Source organism: Cryptomeria japonica, chromosome 1, assembly GCF_030272615.1.
Source record: "Cryptomeria japonica chromosome 1, Sugi_1.0, whole genome shotgun sequence".
In the NCBI taxonomy this organism is placed as follows: Eukaryota; Viridiplantae; Streptophyta; class Pinopsida; order Cupressales; family Cupressaceae; genus Cryptomeria; species Cryptomeria japonica.
In genome coordinates, this window is record NC_081405.1 from 277,981,379 (window position 1) to 278,001,807 (window position 20,429).

A 20,429-nucleotide genomic window follows, 5' to 3' on the forward strand; every position below is an offset into this window, starting at 1 on the left:
ATAATGTTACTAAAGCCCATCCTCCTATTGTTCTAGGTAAAAACCCCATTCCTTAAACCAATATCAAGAAGATTATTCCTAGTTACCCAATAAGTGAAGTCTCTTTGGACTGATTAAACCTCAAAAAATCCACCCTCTTGTCCTAAATATGTAGGATAGCATAAAAATATAAACCAAATATGTAATGAGAAAAGGGTATTGGTACAAACAAATCCATACAATTACAAACTATAGAGAAGAAGAATAACTCCTAATGCTACACCCTTTCCTATCCTCTCCATAGCTATTGGAGAAGAGCTCCAAAAGATAGCTAGGCTACTAGATGCCCCTTCAAATTGGATCGCCCCCAGCTTCACATTCTTTGCTTTCTTGGAAAATGTCTTCATTTCTAATGTGGACAATTTGGTTTCTTGTAGTAGTATTATATATGCCTTTTCAAACGCAATCCTATGCTTGACCAAGTGTTGTTTGTTATGGGCATTAAAGCCCCTAAAATTCCTTGATAGGAGCGACATGCCCACTAGGGAAGTGGACCACCCTTATATGATCTCAGTAATTTTACTTTTTTAAACTTTCTCTATACTTCACCATCCTTGGTTCTCAATTTATATAACAATTTCCTATCTTTTCATTTTCTCTTTCTTCAATCTAGGATAGATTTATTGGAAGGTGTCTATTTAATAGTCATCTTTATCTAGGAACCATCCTCACAATCCTCAATATCTTGCTCTAACAGATTGTCAAACAAAATATTGTGCTCCTCTCCTTAAAATTCATCTTCCTCTATAATGTCCTCCCCTAACCCTGGATCATTTAATTGATCATTTTGTAATAAATCCAAGCACCCACATGCTATCCTCATCAACTAATCATTGATATCCTAATAAGGGGACCAAAAATTCTCTAGTCTCTCCCTATCTTCTATTGTTGTTTTCTTGTTGATAGGAGTGGTTGTTAGAGTTCTTAGGATTTAACTAGTGTGGCATTCTAAGTAGGGATTCAATATCCTTCCACCTTAGAGGGTTTTCTTGGAGATGATGACACTTGTTCAGATAGCAAAGAAATTTTATGCTTTTTAGTAACCTCCATGTTTTCATCCTCTATCGCAATGCTCTTTCCTTTCCCCTTATTCTTCTTTGCATAGACAACCTCTGTCTCCTTGATGATGTTCAAGATTTAATTATGGTTCTTCTAATCTATGGGCACTACAAACCCTTTCCTCCCTACCTATGACTCTTTTGGTTCTCCTAATGACCATTTAGCTTCAGAACTATTCTTTGGGAGGCACCATTCTTCAAACCAACCCCTTTCTACAACAACCTTATAAAACCATATCCCATTCTTAAATATAATCTCTAATTCCTCTATGATCCCAACATTCAAATCAAACTCGCTAAATAATTTAGTCATTGAGCATGGCCTACCATTAAGAAAATATTTATCTATCCCCACAAAGTAGCCAAGGGAATCTCCTATTTTAATTAGGACTTCTATGTTCCAATATTTGACAAGAAGTTAGGCAAGACTGTTCCACATAAAGGGTTCCTAATTTTATATTTCATTGGAGAAATTGGGGACCCAATCTATGCAATTTAAGCTTAAACCCTCAAAGAAGAGTAGACTCCCATATTACAAAAAAATCTTTAGAGAAGAACCAATGCATTCAACTAGAATTAATTCATTCAGGAGGGTTCTAATACTTACACTCCCTCAAAGTTGTTAATCCACCACTCTATGAGTGTCTTATTGGGGATACCTCCACCACACTTCATGAAGAGTGTATGATCCTTCAACTGGTCTATAGCTTCCGCAAGGGTCGTTGTGGATACGACAAAGGCTTTGTAATTTAATCAACTTTGAGGACTTGTCTTTTCTTTTGTCTACTAGAATGGTAGTGTATTTATGCCTAAACCCCCTAACTGTCGTCTGCAGTTGATGTGAAGCGTTTGTATGAAAAAAATTATGAGCAGTAAAATTTATTATAAGAAGGATACAACTTGATCATCAACCAAGACAAAAGCAACCTCCTTTGTAAAATTCAAACAATTTCATCACTACATCAAGCAAATTTGACACATTAATTGTCACAAACATAACAATTTTTTCTTCAAGAAAGCATCCTATGAATGAATTGGTTGATTACCCTACCTTTTTTCTTCAACTAGATCTTGGAGGCACCCGAATCTAGAACTGTTTCCCTCCCCCAATTTTTTGTGATGGCAGAGGTCGACGGGACGAATAGGCGGGAATTGGTCTTTTTTTTTTTAAGTAATGCCCAAGATGGTCGGAATTTCGACGAACATGGTCACTTTTTCAAAAAAAAACACAAATTTCATTGCCAATTCCTATTCCATCGAAAACAAATGTTGAATTATCGTTAGAATTCCGACGAATGCAGGCATTTTTTCAAAAAAAAATCAAATGTGGTCACAATATACCTTCTTCGTCGGAATTTTAGGCCAAATGTATTAGTGTAATAGTAAATAAGATGAATAATTGATTACATAGTTTTACCATGTCAATTTACAATTGACACTAAGTATTTCATAAATTTTATACATTACTTTAAAGATGTAATAATCTTTATTTTATTTGAAGAAAATGGTTTTTGACCATATACTCAAAACTCCAATGACTAACATTATTTCTATATGTCCAATAAGCCCATCCAAAAGAAGCTTTTCCATAAGTTTGTAATTGTGCTTGCCCAAATCTCAGATATTCTGCCACTGATGCATCTTTTAATTTCCACTCCAATGTCCATTCCCCTGATAAAAGAGCCCACTTGTTAATCATGTTTTACCTACTAGCATATTCGGAATCAACCATCTTTGACAATTAAAAAATATAGATATTAAGTTCTTACCTACATAGATGAGAGGACCATTAGCAATGTTTAGGCTACCCAATGTTGAATCTCTAACATTATAAATATAGTCAATATTTTTTTATACCGTCATGTCATTAAAGTGATCACCAAATAGATTGTAGTAATGCACATCAATTACTGTTTGTGATAGACCATTAATCATTGCCAACAACTCAGTTGGATCAGCAGCACCAACTCTACTACACATCATGACATAAGTTGTTGAGGAGTGCTTTCGAATGGTGTTATATCCATTTCTATAATATGTATCAAATTTTTGAGACCAATATCGGGATCAAGAGGTTCATTTAATAGCTCTATTCCTAAAAGAGTGCTATCACGAGCATACCTGAAACATTTCACAAATAAATATATCTTTAAAATCTAAGAAAACATTATAAGGACTTAAATTTCAAATTAGTAATACACAATGTTTACTAGTTTTGATGGTATTTTGAAATATGAAAGTTTCATTATGTGTGAATGTACACTGAAGATATAGTGGTAAACATTATAGTATAGTATACCCAAAGATAAAACCCACAATTAGTTATAGTATGTTCTATACTACTAGTTTTGATGGTATTTTAAATTATGAAAGTTTCATTATGTGTGAATGTACACTGAAGATATAGTGGTGCCTCTGGATTTCTTCTTTATATTTCATTTCCAACTGTCAGCAAAAATGAAATGAAATTTAAGATATAAGGAGTTCTTAAAAATTACCTGGAAGCAAGAAAGTTAATCACTGAAAGGCTTTTATCCTGGTTCTCTTGTGAATTTCATTCAATATAACTGACTCTGGTACCATTGTGCTCAAATCCATTTTGGGAACCCAGGACAGCATGAAGGTCTACTATAACTTTAATGTTATTGTTCCTGCCATGCCAGCGCACCCTTGAGACATACTCTAGATAAAAGTAATAGCTTGCTGAGCATACCCAGCACGACTATGGTAAAAAAGAGTCAGAGATAGTTTATTATATATATGAATTAATATTCTTAGCTATATATCATATAACAATCTTCATGGTTAATATAAATCAAAGGGTACATATGCTTGGCATATACGGTGATGTAATCTGCAGCAATATTTATTACAACATATTCCCTCGCTTCTTCTAGTTTTATTGTGTCATAGAAAGTTGGATATATACTTAGCCCAGAAGAAAGCGTTATCCAGAGCTTTGAGAGATCCTCCAACGAAAAGAGCTAGCGGATTTGGGTCACTTGCAATCCACCATCCCACAGGAATTCTGACAGCGTTTATTCCATTTTGGGAAAGAAAAGTAAAATCGCTCTCTTTTGAAGTACGTACGGACCCGTATAGTTGTTGTCTCATACCTACCGTATGGTTGTTGCCTCGTACGTATTGAGTTAACCCGTACTGTAGTTGCCAATGTTGTCGTGTACGGTGATTCCGGTAGTTGCCAATGCTGACGCGTATGGTGGTTCTAGTAGTTGCCAATCTTGACCCGTACGGTGATTCCAATGGCATATGATGACCGCGGTGTAGCATCCATCATATGATGGTGTCCGTACATAGTTTGATGACCACCAGATGGATGGACGAGTGACAAGGTTGTCAGTAACTATTTTTTGTGTAGTGACAGTGAAAGCACCAGGTTTCATAACGGATTGCAGTGTGTATAAACTGCTACAAGTTTCATTGGAAAATGAGAGTGAGAGTAATTCGGGTTGATTGTAATACAATTTGAGCCTATGCAAAAAGTTCGTTGTCAGTTGTATGTAACTTTGTTTACTGTAATACAAGGGAGACGCTTGGCTTTTTGGTGTGTGGGTTTTTTCCCGAAAGGGTTTCCCACGATAAAAATCTTTGTGTATATGTGCATGTTTTTATATGTTCTCTATTCTTCAGTTTAAGTCATCTCGAGATTCTGCAATTTAGGCAGTAGATAGATATTGTTGCTTACATCCTCTGCGAATTGGCATTAGGAGAATGTTTCCGCACCATAGCTTTCCTTACAAGTGGTATCAGAGCTTGGCCTGTTGTGTTATCCTTGTTGGGTAGGGTTGGTTATTTGTGTCAATTATGGTTTCAGTGGGAGTCTAGCAGAGTGTTTATTTGTCTTGTTTGTAGTTTAAGATGGTGAACACCTCTGGGCGAATGGACATTGAGAAATTCAATGGCTCCAATTTTGATTTGTGGAAACTTAAAGTTGAAGATTTGCTAGTTAATAGAGTTCTCTGGATTGCAGTGGCTAGAGCTAAACCTTCAGACATGAAACAAGAGGACTAGGATCTTGTAGATAGAAAAGCCAAAGGGTTGATCAGACACTATTTGGCAGACTTTGTTCTGTTAAATGTTCATGAGGAGAAGACTGTTAATCTTCTATGGAAGAAACTTGGTGATATTTATCAGGGAAAGTCTCTGATAAATAAGTTGTTCTTGAGGAAAAAGTTGTATTCCTTGAAGATGGACGAGGGTACGTCTTTAGCAGATCATCTGAATGTTTTCAACATGATTGTTGCACAGTTAACCTCTGTAGGAGTCAAAATTGATGACGAGGATCGATGCATGCTTCTATTATGCTCTTTGCCTGACACATGGGATCATCTGGTAATGGCCATTGGGACTACAACAACCACATTCATAATGGAAGGTGTGGTTGTTTCGTTATTGTCAGAAGAAACACGAAGAAAAACTTCTGAGATGGTCAAGGAGGCTCTCGTTGTTAGAGGCAAGCAAGAGGACAAGAAGTCTAAATCCAAGCCGGAGGAAAGCTCCAAGACTCTTGGAAAGAAATCCAAAGTGAAGTGCTGGAATTGTGGGCAGACTGGTCATATCCGAAAGGATTGTAGAGAGAAGAAGAAGAATAAGGGTTCTTATGATTCTGGGTCCTCTCAGAATGAGGATGGAGATGCCTTCTGAGCTGCTTTGGCAAGTTAGACATCTGTCGATGTCTGGTTCAATCACAATGCCATTAGGACTGGGTACCTTGGGTCTTTGGCAGTGATGTAGATTCATCATGTATTGGTGAGATTTCTTCATGTAATTGGAGATGTTAACATCTTGAAGATTCATAAGGGATCTTTGGTAGAGATGTTGTAATCCTTAGTTAGGATGTTTTTATGTCAGGATATACTCTTGAGATGCATTTAGAGTTATGACATAATGTGTTTATGTTCATATGGAGCATGTTATCTCTTTGGGTGAGATGTTTTAGATCATGGTTGTCAGAGTTCCTGATTCTGCAGTTGGAATTTTGACAATGATCTTGGTTTTGTTTCTATGCTTAGAGTACACTGATCATTTGTTTGGCACATCATGATAATGTGGTTTTTCATTTGAAGTTTCGACATAGGCTGATCAGCACCAGGTGTTCTTGGAAACATGGAAACGTAGGTGGTGCTGAGTTGAAATGGATAATAGGTTCAGCTGAAAGGCATTCATCTGTGATAGCACAATTAAATTTAAATGGGGCTTAAATCCCCTGACTCTTATTAGTCTTGTTGAGTAACTCCGTAGATATCAGTACGTACCTCGGCAAGTGGGAGATTGTTGAAGTACGTACGAACCCGTACGTATCGTACGGTTGTTGTCTCCTACATACCGTATGGTTGTTGCCTCGTACATATTGAGTTAACCCGTACGGTTGTTGCCAATGTTGTCGTGTACTGTGATTCTGGTAGTTGCCAATGCTGACGCGTACGGTGGTTCTGGTAGTTGCCAATCCTAACCCGTACGGTGGTTCCGGTAGTTGCCAATGCTGACCCATACGGTGATTCCAATGGCGTACGATGACCGCAGTGTAGCATCCATCGTATGATGGTGTCCGTACATAGTTTGATGACCTCCAGATGGATGGACGAGTGACAAGGTTGTCAGTAACCGTTTTTTGTGTAGTGACAGTTAAAGCACCAGGTTTCATAACAGATTGCAGTGTGTATAAACTGCTACAAGTTTCATTGGGAAATGAGAGTGAGAGTAATTCGGGTTGATTGTAATACAATCTAAGCCTGTGCAAAAAGTTCATTGTCAGTTGTATGTAATTTTGTTTACTGTAATACAAGGGAGACGCTCGGCTTTTTCGTGTGTGGGTTTTTTCCCGAAAGGGTTTCCCACGATAAAAATCTTTGTGTATATGTGCATGTTTTTATATGTTCTCTATTCTTCTGTTTAAGTCATCTCGAGATTCTGCAATTTAGACAATAGATAGATATTGTTGCTTACATCCTCTGCGAATTAGCATTAGGAGAGCGTTTCCACACCGTAGCTTTCCTTACACTCTCTTGGATGAATGTATTGCGGTGATCCTGATTTAGGACATCAGATATATAAATTCAACGAAACTATTCTAATGCCAACTAGATATATCTTAAAATAAAAGGTTCTGACATTTGAAATTTATAACTGAATGTTCATAAGTAACCGAGTTAGATAGATGAGGGTGAAGAAATAAATCATGAAAGATTACACGAAGAACTTGTGCTGCTTTGTCAGGTCCAAAGCCATTTGAGAGCTGATACTCACCTTGCAATTTTCCTTCGAGAATAGTCATCTCAATGTTGCAGCGTTATGTCCCCTCGCAGGCTCACCTTGGAAGTCTGCAGTTAATTGATCTTGGGACTTTGCCTGTACACAATCTTAATTAATTTAGATCTCTTATTTGTAGGAATAAAGATTTTCACAGGCAAATATATCAGCAAATATCTCAATATCAGTGTGCAAAGATTTCTAATTCGGATTTATCTATCATATTTCATTATCAGATGGGATATAATAATTGACATTCTTAAATTCCTACGAGTACCTGCATGTACATTCCATTTAGAGCTTTTATGTGTACTCGGTTTGGATGGACATGATTCCTTATGATCTGAAATGTTTCCCAGGTGTCAGGTGTTGTTGCAACTGCATTAACAATTCCTCCTCCTCCATTTTGGGCTCCAATGAATTGCTTATTGAACACTCTAAGCTGATAGCTTCCGTCTTTTACACGCCATATCTGTCAACATTCACATATAAACACTTAAATCATATTTCATAAGTCCAAGATATATGTCTAGATATGGAGTTTACATACCCGTAAAGTTTCCCATCCAGAAGAGCTATTTCTGTTCACTGCAATTTTTTGTCCGCCTCCATCTTCTGCAACAACATAGGTACCCAATGTGACAGATTTCAGTTGAATTTGTGCTCCATCCTGCAAAAAAAGTAATTGAGAAAGTAAGAGTAGAGTAACTATATAGAAAGCCTGAAGAAAACATTTGGAAGAATATTATTGCATATAGAAAGCATCTTTGAAAATTATTGCAGTATTATACCATGAGATCATTGTTTGGAACGCTCTGAAAGAGTGATGGTTTAATCCATCCTTCAATTACGAGCCACCCTCCAAGGTTTACAGACTTGAACCTGGTCTGGGCGCATGACTTCTCTGTATTGAAACACACAAGGAAAAGTAAAGCAAAGCACAATAACTTAACTGGCTTGTCCGAATGACTGGATATTCGAGTCGCCATCTAAAATATGGGGGTGTCTGCGTACTGAAAAATAGCTAGCTTGAGGGGAGTTTTCTAGGTGGAGAACACCAGTGCGCTTTGAATAAATTATAATTGCCGTGTTTAGTGGTGCTGGCCCTGATTACGGTGTGAAATCAAGAATATACGTAATTGATTTCTATAATTGCTCTTGAATGTTTTGAGTCCTCAGTCAAACCACACGAGTGGATATATTATTATAAAACGAAGACTGCATATTTAGTTTATACGAATTTAAAGACTTGCTTGACTTGGGAAGTAAATATATAATTGCATTTGTCTAGTAATGACGACTTATCTGTGATTATCAATATATTATTGACTTGGTAGATTTAATTTTGTCACCATATTGGTGTCGAGAAAAAGTACGTATTGTACACGTTATCTACCTTTTTTGGCAAAGCTTACCTAAAGTTGGCAACCAAGTTGGAAATATGTAAACCACATTACGTTTAGAGTATAAAAAGAAAAAGTTCACAATAGTATGTGAACTTGAGCCCTCTTTCCACCTTTCTTGTTGTGGAGATAGTTTAAATGCAGCTTAAAAAAGGATGGCCAAGTAGGTTGGGGATGTAGGAGGGAAAAAATAATGTATACATGAAAAGATGAAATGGTAAAAGTTGGAATGTTGATGATGATGCTGAAATGGACAAAGACAAGGATAAATTATTGGTAAAAGATCAACAAGATGTAAAATTGGGTAAAACCTTACAAATAGAATTACGTGATGATGTTATTGAAGTTATTTTTGAGCATCAAAATAGAATTATTATCTTATTCTTCATTAAATGCATTTCTTATGAGGTAGAATTTATCAAATGGTCTTGCCTAAACTAGGAAAATCAGGGTTGGGAAAGAGAAGCCTTAAGAGTCCTTAGTAAGGGGCATAATTTATGAATGTTTTAAAGAATGGATAATGCTCAAGCCATTTTATAGTATGACAAAAATGTATTTGTTAACAAATTTAATACCCACAACCATGGAGTTTTAACTTTAACCTTGAAGTGTCATCTATTTTACACTATCTCATGTGGGCTGAGCTTGATAGAACCTTGTAGGTTTCTAGGTATTTGTGAACATAATTTGTCTTTCAATTTTTAGTTAACTGTTTAAGCTCTACAAGTAAAATATGACCTTGTTACCTTTCAATTTTATTTGTTGGTGACTTGGTGTAGCTTGTGTTTGGTCTCTTCAGTTATAACCCATGTCATACATTAAGTCATTGTTTTACTAGTACCATCGTCCTATTGACTAGCATATCCTAGTTGCCTTTAATATTATACCTCTCCTAAGTTTTCAAGTCGTGAGTAGTGATATGCAGTGTTAACACTTGGAATCTTAGGATGTTCCTACAATATACAAAGACCTATACTCTATCAAAATTGCATGGTTGTTTGTTGATGCCACCTATATAGTTAGTCTAAGACCTAAAAATGGCCAAACAAGCATTTATTGATTGGTCATAGTTACGTGCATAGATAAATTTGTCAAAAACATTGCATGTATTAGGCCCACTAACTTCTATTGGTGGCTGCATGAGTGTGAGCCACAAAGTATTTAGTTACAGGCTCATAGAGGGTAAAAAAAAGGACCCTAGTGCAATCTACAAGCATACAAAATGATGTCATGCTTCTAAGGAGACAAATAATACATAGGCTAGTATGATGAATTGTATGTTAGGCATTAAGGTGTCTCAACCTTAGCCACTCCTACCATTGTATTTAATTGTTTGATACTTAAATTATAATTTCTTACTGGTCATATTTTTCCATCTAATGTGGCATGCAATAGTGAGTTGTCTTTCAGGTGAGAGGTGACATAGAAGACGAGAAGAATGCATTTTTTCCTATGTGACAAATTAGGCATCCCACTTTGCTCGAGATATTTTGCAACATGTCGACATCTTCAAAACCCATGCAAGTCATTATTGTATGACAATTTCCTATCATCTAGGTTAATTTTATGATAGTCTTGACAAGTGTTATAAGAATTTAAATGATACATAAAATGACAAAATAGTCCATTAAGAAAACATTAACCTTGAATAAACATAAAATTTTGAAATGACACTTAATTTGACACATTAGAATACTTGAATTACTCATCATGACATAAAAATGCAATTATACATCACAACACAAGGACACAATTCACTTCACATAAATAATTCTAGATCACAACAATTAGTATATTACATAAGATAGTAGCCTCTCCAAATAGGCTAGATCAGCTTAATTGGTTTCACGTGCTAAATAACCATGTAGCCTCCTTGATTACATTAGTTGTGGGCATTCTACACACTTGAGTAGATATTAGTCCATGATAATAGCATTTACCTATTGTAACAAAATCATATATTATCTCCTACTATACATTTTATGGAAATTATTTATTAGTTATACCATTTCTAACTAAGAGTGATGGCTACTCAACACTTGAAATTATTATTATTTTGAATAAAAAATTTGATGATGCATAGCTCAGTGAATTAAGGTCATTAAGACAATCAACCATATTTCACACATAATTATAGCATCATCTAATCTATCATTGAGTATACCATGCTCAAATATGAAATATCATTAGTCCACTAAAAATACCCATAAACATAAGTCCATTACATGATCGAAAAATATATCATTAGTATCCCAAAATAATAGGATGAATAGTCCTATTGGTAGTATGTAAATCTATCCAAAGGGTTGGGCCTCATGGCCTCTCCCCTAGTAGTGGACTTCCTCCTAGATTTTATTCAAAGGTGGAGCATATCACTAGTTATTTGGTCAGTGATATTAAACAAATCGATTACATGATCTAGCTAATAACACATATAATGAATCTTGGTATTTGTCTTATTATGGGGTGGAACCATAGTCACTAAATGATTTACAAAAAATTAACTCCTACATGAGCTATGTTACTAAAATAAGCATTTAAAACTTTAAAGTAAAAAATTGGATATTGTAACATCATCTCTTATGAAAATATTAAAGAAATGCATATTAATATCCTACTAGTTTATGATGTCCTTATGTGAATTTATCAATACTCTTATTTGATAGTTATCACTCATTTTAATAACCATAGTGTAAATAACATTACTAAGAACTATCTCTATACATCAATTCAACAATCATGCTTTTCTTTCAATCACAACAATAACACTTCACCTTTTTCATACTTAACTTACACATACCTAATTCATCTTATATGCCCTAAGAATATATATCATGATGAATACATACCATGCCATGATACTCCAGTATGAAAACGTAATAAAATGGTTATACTATTCAAACATGTGTTAAAAAATTAAGACTCGTGAGGAAACATGATTAGCACATCAATCAACTTGTTGTCATAAGGTTCTTTTGGTACTTGACAAAACACCTTTTTTATGGAGGTGATATCACACTCTTCAAGCTCAAACAACAAAATGTGTAGCCCCTTAAGACTATAGTGCAATAAAAAGCATATTCCTCCTCTATTTAAATATATCTAAAATCATGAAACTTCAAGAAACTCTCAATTTGCCTTCTCTCTCCCATACATCATGTTAAGTTCCCAAGTAGGGGTATAATTATTGATACAAATAAAATTCCTCAAGTACCATTAATAGCAATAAGGAAAGGTTTTTGAAACATAAATTTTAATTCATAAAAGAATTATAAAATAAATTTTGTAAACAAAATATCATAAATTAAAAATAAATTCAAATGCAACTACAAATGCAAAAAATGATTTTTATTTAAAGTTCAACTGAATGAGTCCTTGAGGCAATGGACCCTAAAAAAAATTGGCCTTGACTATCTCAAATCACTACGAGTATATATTTTCATAATGCAAAATTTAGTAAATAAAATTTAAATCAATGAACAATAACTTGAACAATAAAAAAAACTTCATCAATCTCCAAAATAATTACACAAAAAAGTCACATCATGGCTCAATCAAGCCACTACAAGGGCGGGAAGAGAACTAGTACAATCAACCTTGAGTTCATAATTTAGAGTGTACTTGAATTAGATGACCTCTTTCCATTCATGATCAAATATAGTTGTCATATCTATTGGAAATAGTTTAAGTGTTAACCTATGAATCATATGGATTTACCTAGGGAAAACAATTTTTATGTGTAATGTAGCTTATTCATTTCTTATAATTTGATTAGTTCTATATAGAACCTACAAATCACCAATACAAAGGATCTTTATACTATCATCAATAAGGAAATGAAATTTGAGCAACATAAAATATTATTGTACACACTCCTTGTACTAGGGGGAGATTATCCTTAATGCATACAAATACGTGAAGTGTTATGCCTCCTCAATGAGATCATTCTTCCCTCTAAAAAATGAACCTATTTCCTTGCATGATAGTAAAAGAGACAACACAATCTAATAGATGTCAAGGCATGTTAAGAAAATTGATCCTTAATCTATTCAAGAACACACCCATGCCTATATTATGTTCCTCATGTCTACTAGTTATGATCAAGGATATCTATATCTAGTCATTTTAATTAGATGAAGATTTTTTCTTTTTTGTTGTTGATTATGCTTGTAGTTATCCTTGCATATCGTAGTAGAAATTACTTATCAAATGGGTATGATTTTTATAATTCATTACTTAATATTATATGGGTACGTTACACACATGAATTAATCTTAACTTGATCAATTATTTGCTTGATCTCAATGGTTTACTTTAATTCTGACACTTTTACTTGGCTAATAAGTACTTGCTTATACCATAAACTTAGGAGTAGAAAAGTTTTTTATTTCTTCTTTGAAATATATTTATTGAAATGGTTTCTTGTAAAATATGACTATTAGCATATGTTAAATGTTTTATGTGTAACGCACCTTGAGGTTAAACCACCTAGGTGTTACTTCCTTGCTAAATTACCCTTTGCAAAAATGAAGATGGCCAATTACCTTTAACTATGACATAGGATTAGTGTTATATCATTCATTCCTAATGAAGTTAGTGGAAAAGTCAATTCATTTGATACTAATTTTTGTTCTCTTCACATGACTACATAATTTTACAAATGTTACTCTTGTTGAGAGAATTCATGGGTCACATAACTTCCTATGTAGAGGAAGATGAGAAATAGAGATTAAAATACATTAAGCAAAAAAAAATTCAAAAGCTAGGTATTTTACAAAGGTGCATCTAGTTGGCCTAGGGTATAGATGGAGGATTGGAGTGGGAGGTAACCTATGATACCTTCTTGAGGTAGATTGATATTATGACCAGTCATTTAGTTTCACATCTCCTTTTAATTTTAAAAAAATAATTATCTAAATTATTAATCTGTCATTTTCCTACTAAGATTGCTTTATTATATGTTATCTTTGTGTTGTTCTTTTATTATATTTTTGAATTATACTAATATTATAATATTTGTTCATCTTATTTATTGAGTTAAATGTCAAATATATTAATGATTTCACAATTAATAGCATAAGTAAGAAGCCTAAATGATGACCTCATGAGAATGATTAGATTTTCAATTAACTAAAAAATTTCATGATTCTTTAACTTTCTAAATAAGAATTACAATGATAATTTTATTACAACTATACTTCTTATAATTTTATGGCTATTATTTGATAGCTATAATTTATTGACCATTTAATTCATAGTCTCAATCTACTTTCTAAATGAAGATATGAACACTTTAATATATTTACATAAAAGCTTAAACATTTAGTATTATATTATAATAATTTTGAATAATTAATTTGAAATTATTGAATTTAAAAGTCACATATATAAAAAATTAAATTAAATTTACCGTACTGAAACTTGTGCAACTATAAAACAAAGCTTATTCTACCTGTATGCATATAACGTATAGTTAAACCAAAACTTAAAAGAAAGTCTACCTGTTTATATAAGAACTCTTCAATCACTAGCACTGAAACTAGTGGTGCTGAACTTCCTGCTTCTGGAATTGGAACTGCGATATAGGCTCCTGCGGCAGCCTGGTTTCACACCAAGAATTGATTTGTCCATAGAACACACCAAGAGACACTGGTATACCAGTACTAGTAGTAGTAGTAGACCAATCAACCAGTGAATTAATACCTACCAGCTAACCTTTAATGCGCCGTATATAGCCCCATTATAAGTGAATACAGTTTCGACGTGGGTATACCAGTCCTAATAATCCGTTTCATATCCAATTCCAGTAGCTTCGGTATAACCACTACCCCACCTCTGCGATTGTTTGCTTTGGATCTGTATATGAATAACAAATGTCTCCACCGCCGTTGGGGATTCTTACTGTGATATTGTTGGCTCTATGTCCTTTATCCTAGTTACCTTCGCCCCTGCTAGTAGTGCCTTCTACCTTTCTCGCTATCGATCTGTGTCTGGGCCTTGGTATCGATCCGCGGGATAGCCATATGGAGAAAGAATAGGCTCTCTAACTGCCTCTGCTCCTGCCAACTCCATTGATTCACCTACATAGGTAGAGGTGGCTTCGGTAGTAGCCTGGGTTGAACTAGAACCAGTTGATGAACCTGTGCCAGGTGACCCCGAAGCAAAGCCAGTAGATGGGAGAATAGATAAAGGAAATTGTTGAAGCAAGAAAAGAGATAGTCTTTTTAGCAGAGCTAAAAAGGTAAACTGCTAGTAGGCGTAAGCCAACGGCCGGGAATAGACGGATCTGTCACCGTAAACAGTAATAACATCTTGAATGGATGTTTCAGTTCCATAGTTATGGTGAGCTTCTCCCGAAGAAGTATAGGTTAGGTGCGTTGGAGTAGACTGACTATTTCCATCTCTAGCACAGGTATCTGTACCATCTATAGCCCCAGTATCTCAACGGAGGGATTTATGCATGGAGAGATTTCAGTAGACTTCCCATGCCAAAGATGTATAGCCATATATCTATAGCTGACGAATCAGATAGATCTTGGTGAGGAAAGCGCTTCAACCTAGGACTTATCCACATCTGCATCGAGAGGAACTGCTGCTTTCGGGTGGGTGGGAGTGATAGATATCAAAATGGAAGGTATAAGTGGAGGAGATTCGATCTACACTGACGCGATTGGATATTCTTCAACTGAATCAATGGTTGGATTTGGAGTCAGGGATGTACCCTGTTGACTTTAGTTGTCGGAACAGCTCCATAGAATAGTAGGGGCCCCCCCACCCTGCATAGGAACTATCGAGCCCCACCCAACCCGGTTCTCCCACCCACCAACTATATCTTCCAGTCGACGATTCTAGCCCCGGGCCCTTAAAATAGTAGGGGGAGCCCCTACTATTCTATTATTCTAGCGGGCTGCTCGCCCTACAATTCTGACGGGGCTGATTAATGGGGGCCCCTACAATTCTATGGCCCTACTATTATAAAGGGGTTGCCCAACGCCCTACTATTCTAAAGGGCCATTCTGAAGGAATCGGCCGCTATACCAGACCTCTCGTTGCTTATCATCCCTGCCCCACTGCTGCCAGTTGGTTGTTTGATGCCGGGATGCCCAGACGTCGTTTTCTGTCCAGGGAGAGGGCTGGAACCCCGTGCATTACTGGACTTGTTCCCACTGCATCACTCTGTTCCTTGGGTTCATAGGAGAAATGGAGTTCAGGGAGGTAGGGAGAGGTGTTTCGACCGAGGAAATGATCTGGGTCTCCAGCCCAATGAGGGATAAAAGGTTTAAGATCCAGGTACAGAATCTATTCATTACGGTTAGCTCCCCAATTATAGGCTTTTTCCAGTAGAAGGAATACCCGACGAGGGAGAGGTACAGAATCAATTCATGATACTGGCTTCCCCTTGGGAGTGCTTGACTCTTGCCACTATCCCTCATCAGCCTTAACCACCCACCCAACCCCGCAACTTTCCACCCACCTGAAAACGAACTGTTCCTCCCACCCAACTATAATACCCTCCCCCCCGGGTGGGGGGGAACTATAGGGTGGGGGGCTAAAGTTGGGAGATAACGTCAAAAAATTCCTTTACTTGCCAATCCCCTACTATCTATGGGGGTCGGGTTTACTCGCTTCTCCGTCTCGCAGGTGGGGAGCGCCTTCACAGCTAGTGAGCCAACCCCTATTTCTTAATAACCGCTCATCGATCGGATTCTTTTGCTCATCGACTTCTTCATTCGTATACGTATCAACAACTGGCCCAATGATGTTAGATAGGCTCTCATGCCCTACTATCTATGGGGTATCGGTTTGCCGGCATCAGCTCAGCTGAAGTTGTAACTACTAGGAGTATCTCCTCCCAATTCCTTATCCTCATACTTGGATCACTGCACAACTGGATCGACTGCAGGGCCCTACTATTCTAATGGGGGGTGAGGGGCTCTCGAAATAGAACCGCTACTGATGCTTATGAAATCGGTGCTACTTTCGGTGCTGGAGGATATGGAACTGGACCAACCAGTTATGGATCCTACCCGTAGTAACGGCCTATGCCTGCTCCGTTGCTTGTGTCCTCATGCGGGGAGTGGATAAATCCCTCCGGAAGCGCTCACTCGACTTGATGATGCAATAAAGTGCTTCTTCATTTCCACCCCTGGGGAACCCTATGATTCCCTCCCGCTCGGCAAGATAGATAACCCTACAGAATGGCAAGATATATAACCCTCTTTATTAATCAGCCCCATAGCCTCCTCCCACCCAACTTTTCTACTGGAACTAGCCCCGTAGGGCCCCCCACCCCAGCGGGCCCAAGATTCTATACGTAACAGTGGAAGCTCGAAGAGCTACCTAGAATTTCTATCCTTCCACCCCGTAGGGGCCCTTAGAATAGTAGGGCAACTCCCTCCCTCCCAATAATCGGCTATCCTCCCACCCCCCCCCCCCCACCCCCCATTATAGTTCTAGTAGGGCTATTCCCAACCCAACTATATCTTCCCAGGGTGCTTGGGGGGGGGATTCTAGTTCGGTAGTTGCCTCGCCGACTAGACTATAGTTCTTATCTAGTGGGGCATCTGGATGCCGGCATCGATGGATGGATGTTCTCGGGCGGCTCGATACCCTCGCCCCAGTCAAGCTCTGCTCTCTGGATCGAGATAGTCAGAGTTCGGGGTGGGGGAACTAAACTAAACCATAGTCCGCCCCTTCTTTCAACTAGAGTAGCGGGGTGGGGGCCCCAACCTTCTATAGTTAACAACTAAGCCACCCCATAGTATAGAAAGGGGGTAGGGCTAGCTCCTCCCAGCCTATCTATAGCTATTATAGAGGGGTGGGGGGGGTCGAGTCCTTTCTTTCGGGCGAGCCCCTGGGAAGCGCACCCTCTGGAACTAGAGTGGCTCCATCCGGGAAAGATCTTTTTCTACCATACCATGAATCTATGGGTAAGGCGGATAGGGAACCGTGGGTAAATGGCCAGCCCCAGACCCGGCGGAATATCCACTAGCTTTTTAGTTGGAAACTAGAGCCGAAAACTGGTCCATTCCAGAGTTTTTTGCAGGCAGCATCATGCTCCATCGCTGGACACATCTCTATTTCGTAGCCCTATAGATAGTAGGGCCGCAGCGCGAGGAAGCTGACCGAACGCCCTTCCTTGGTCATTCAATCCCCAGTAGCGAAGGAACTACTCTCTCTATGAGCAAGTCAAAAGTCTCGAATTCCAGATCTCCAAAGAAAGCGGGGAGCATAAGAACCGGGGAACGTATTTATGGTGAGTCCGCTCTATCTATAATCGGAACCGGAGTCCTTGTCTTCGCACAGTTATGTCAACGAATGATCGGGCGCCCGGAAGGCCGGATGGACATGGAAGGCCCAGTTTATTCTGTGCCGTCTCTCGATGCAGCATTTTGATCTAAATGCCGGGGATCCGATCCGAAGAGACAAAGGAATGATGGAATGAATATATTAAAGGTTGAAAGCGAGAGACTGTAATCACATTCCTTTAGGCATACCGCCATCTGAGATTTATGCCAAACTATAGCTATAGAAGATGGTCAACTAGAGTTCGTTCTATAGTTGGGGGCATGTTACGTATAGAAGGGTAGGGGGGGCTTGAACTATCAATTTATCTACGGGGTGGTTCTATACGTAACATGCCCAGCGAACTGGGAACCTTATGAAAGCGTATTCTAGCCCCCTACTATTTGCCCTTTTTCATATTATTCTAGCAAGCGGCATCCATAGAATTGTAGGGCACGAATTGAGTTGAGCGGATTAATTGACTAATTAATGAACTGATTCAGAACTATATATTCACCTATCGAGCCCCACCCAACCCTTATTCGTTTATTCTAGCCCCCTACTATTCTAAAGGGCCCCCGCCCGGGGCTCCCTACTATTTGATAGGAATTGACTGATTAATTACAGGCTAATTAATGGCAGAACTATAGTAGGGAGTAAAGTTCCAGACTTATCCAACTAATCTACTGAAGCGGGGGGGGGCCACCCTGCTGGGGGGGAGGGACTCGATAGCTGTAGGGGGTTCCAGCCATTTATCTTCCAGGGGTCGGCTAGAACCCCAGCGCCCTACTATTCTAAGGGGAGTGCGTTCCAGCTTTTTTGCAGCACCCCGTCAACCAGTTCCAGTTAATGATCCATGACCAGTAGTTCCAGTTCCAAGTGACCCCGGCATCAGGCCCGACTAACAACGATGTTATTAGATACCCATCGAAGCCAGAAGCGAAGGCATCGGTAGAACCTGTGGATCAAGTGGACCCAGGATCTTAGTCAAATCTACCGAATGCCTCGTATAGAAAGGCATTGGGTAGATAGCAGAGGCACAGGCGAAGATAGAGCCCTTAAAAGCGGCATAGGCTACAGAGTACGAGTCACCAGTGGTAGAGACGGTTGCATTTGATCGAGTGAAAGCATCAGTAGCGGATTCGGTTTAAGCGGTTGAACCACCACTAGAAATAGAGATGGAAGCTTTGGGATTTGGAGCACCACGCCCATCGGCATCATAGCTACCAGCGGACCTGCACTATAATCAGTAGTTGATAAAGATACGCGCATAGCTTTCATTTCCAGTTCAAGTTTGGGATCGAGAGTCTGTAGTTCCATTCCAAGGTGGATATAAAGGTGCATATCCATACTCATAGCCAGTAGATCCCGTTCCACCCACGGCAGAAATAGAGGCCGTCCATGCAACTTTTCCCTTAAGCGATAAACGAGATGAGAGGGAAAGTTGAAGCCTACCCAATCTACTATATCCTCCGGAACTATAGTCCCACCCAACCCGGAACTAGAATTCCCTACCCACCCATGGGCCCACCCCCGATCGGTCCTTCCTTAAATCGTCCTACCCTTCCAGAGAATCTCAACCAGCTACCCTGGCCCCCTGCCATTAATCAGCCTGCTAGCCCTTTAGAATGGTAGGGGGGGTTTGAACTATAGGCGTTAAAGGTAGGTAGGCTTGGGCATTCATGTGACGTATAGACTCTTGAGCTCCAATGCCAATTCAACTATACCTTTCTCGTCGGGCCCCTCAACATTCTATGGTAGTTCCGGGTGGGGGGGCCCCTACTATTCTATGGTAGGATAGCTCGAGCTAGATTCAGACATCAAGGTTGGGCCCCTACTATCTTAATGGGCAAGGCTGTATACCAACCACGCTTAATACCTAATTTGACACTGATCCAATCGAGGTTATCCCTTGCTCTCTCTTTGTTAAAGCAAGTAGGTGGACTATTTGAATGAAGGCGAAATTTCCACCCAATCCTAATGCAGTAGCTCACCGGAGGTAGGCCCTCACCAATAGCAAGGGTAGCCTGGGTTGTAACAGCAGTTGTAGTTTCCTAAGCACCACCAGCGTGGTAAATGGCAGAGGCCACAGGAGGACAGGCATTTTGACCAATTGATATAGTTTCTCTTGATCCATCAGTCGTCCTGTAGGGCCAGCAACGGAGTCAGAGACAAAGGCAGCTACAAGGCCCCTTTTTTTGCAGAGACATAGGGGTAGAACCGGGTCTACCAATGCCGGGATCAATTCCAGTGGTTGTTGTTGACTTACCAGTCGCAGTTCGATAGCTCGCCGCATCCCTTCCAGTCCTAGCTTCCCTTCGTTCAGTTCCAATGCTAGTTTGAGATTCTCCAGTTGCACCAGTTGTTAACCCAC

At 38.6% G+C, this 20,429-nt stretch overlaps 1 pseudogene; it reads right to left on the reverse strand.

Moving 5' to 3' along the window:
• LOC131065373 (uncharacterized) overlaps window positions 1–20,429 on the reverse strand; it is a 78,348-nt pseudogene that overhangs the window by 57,870 nt on the left and 49 nt on the right.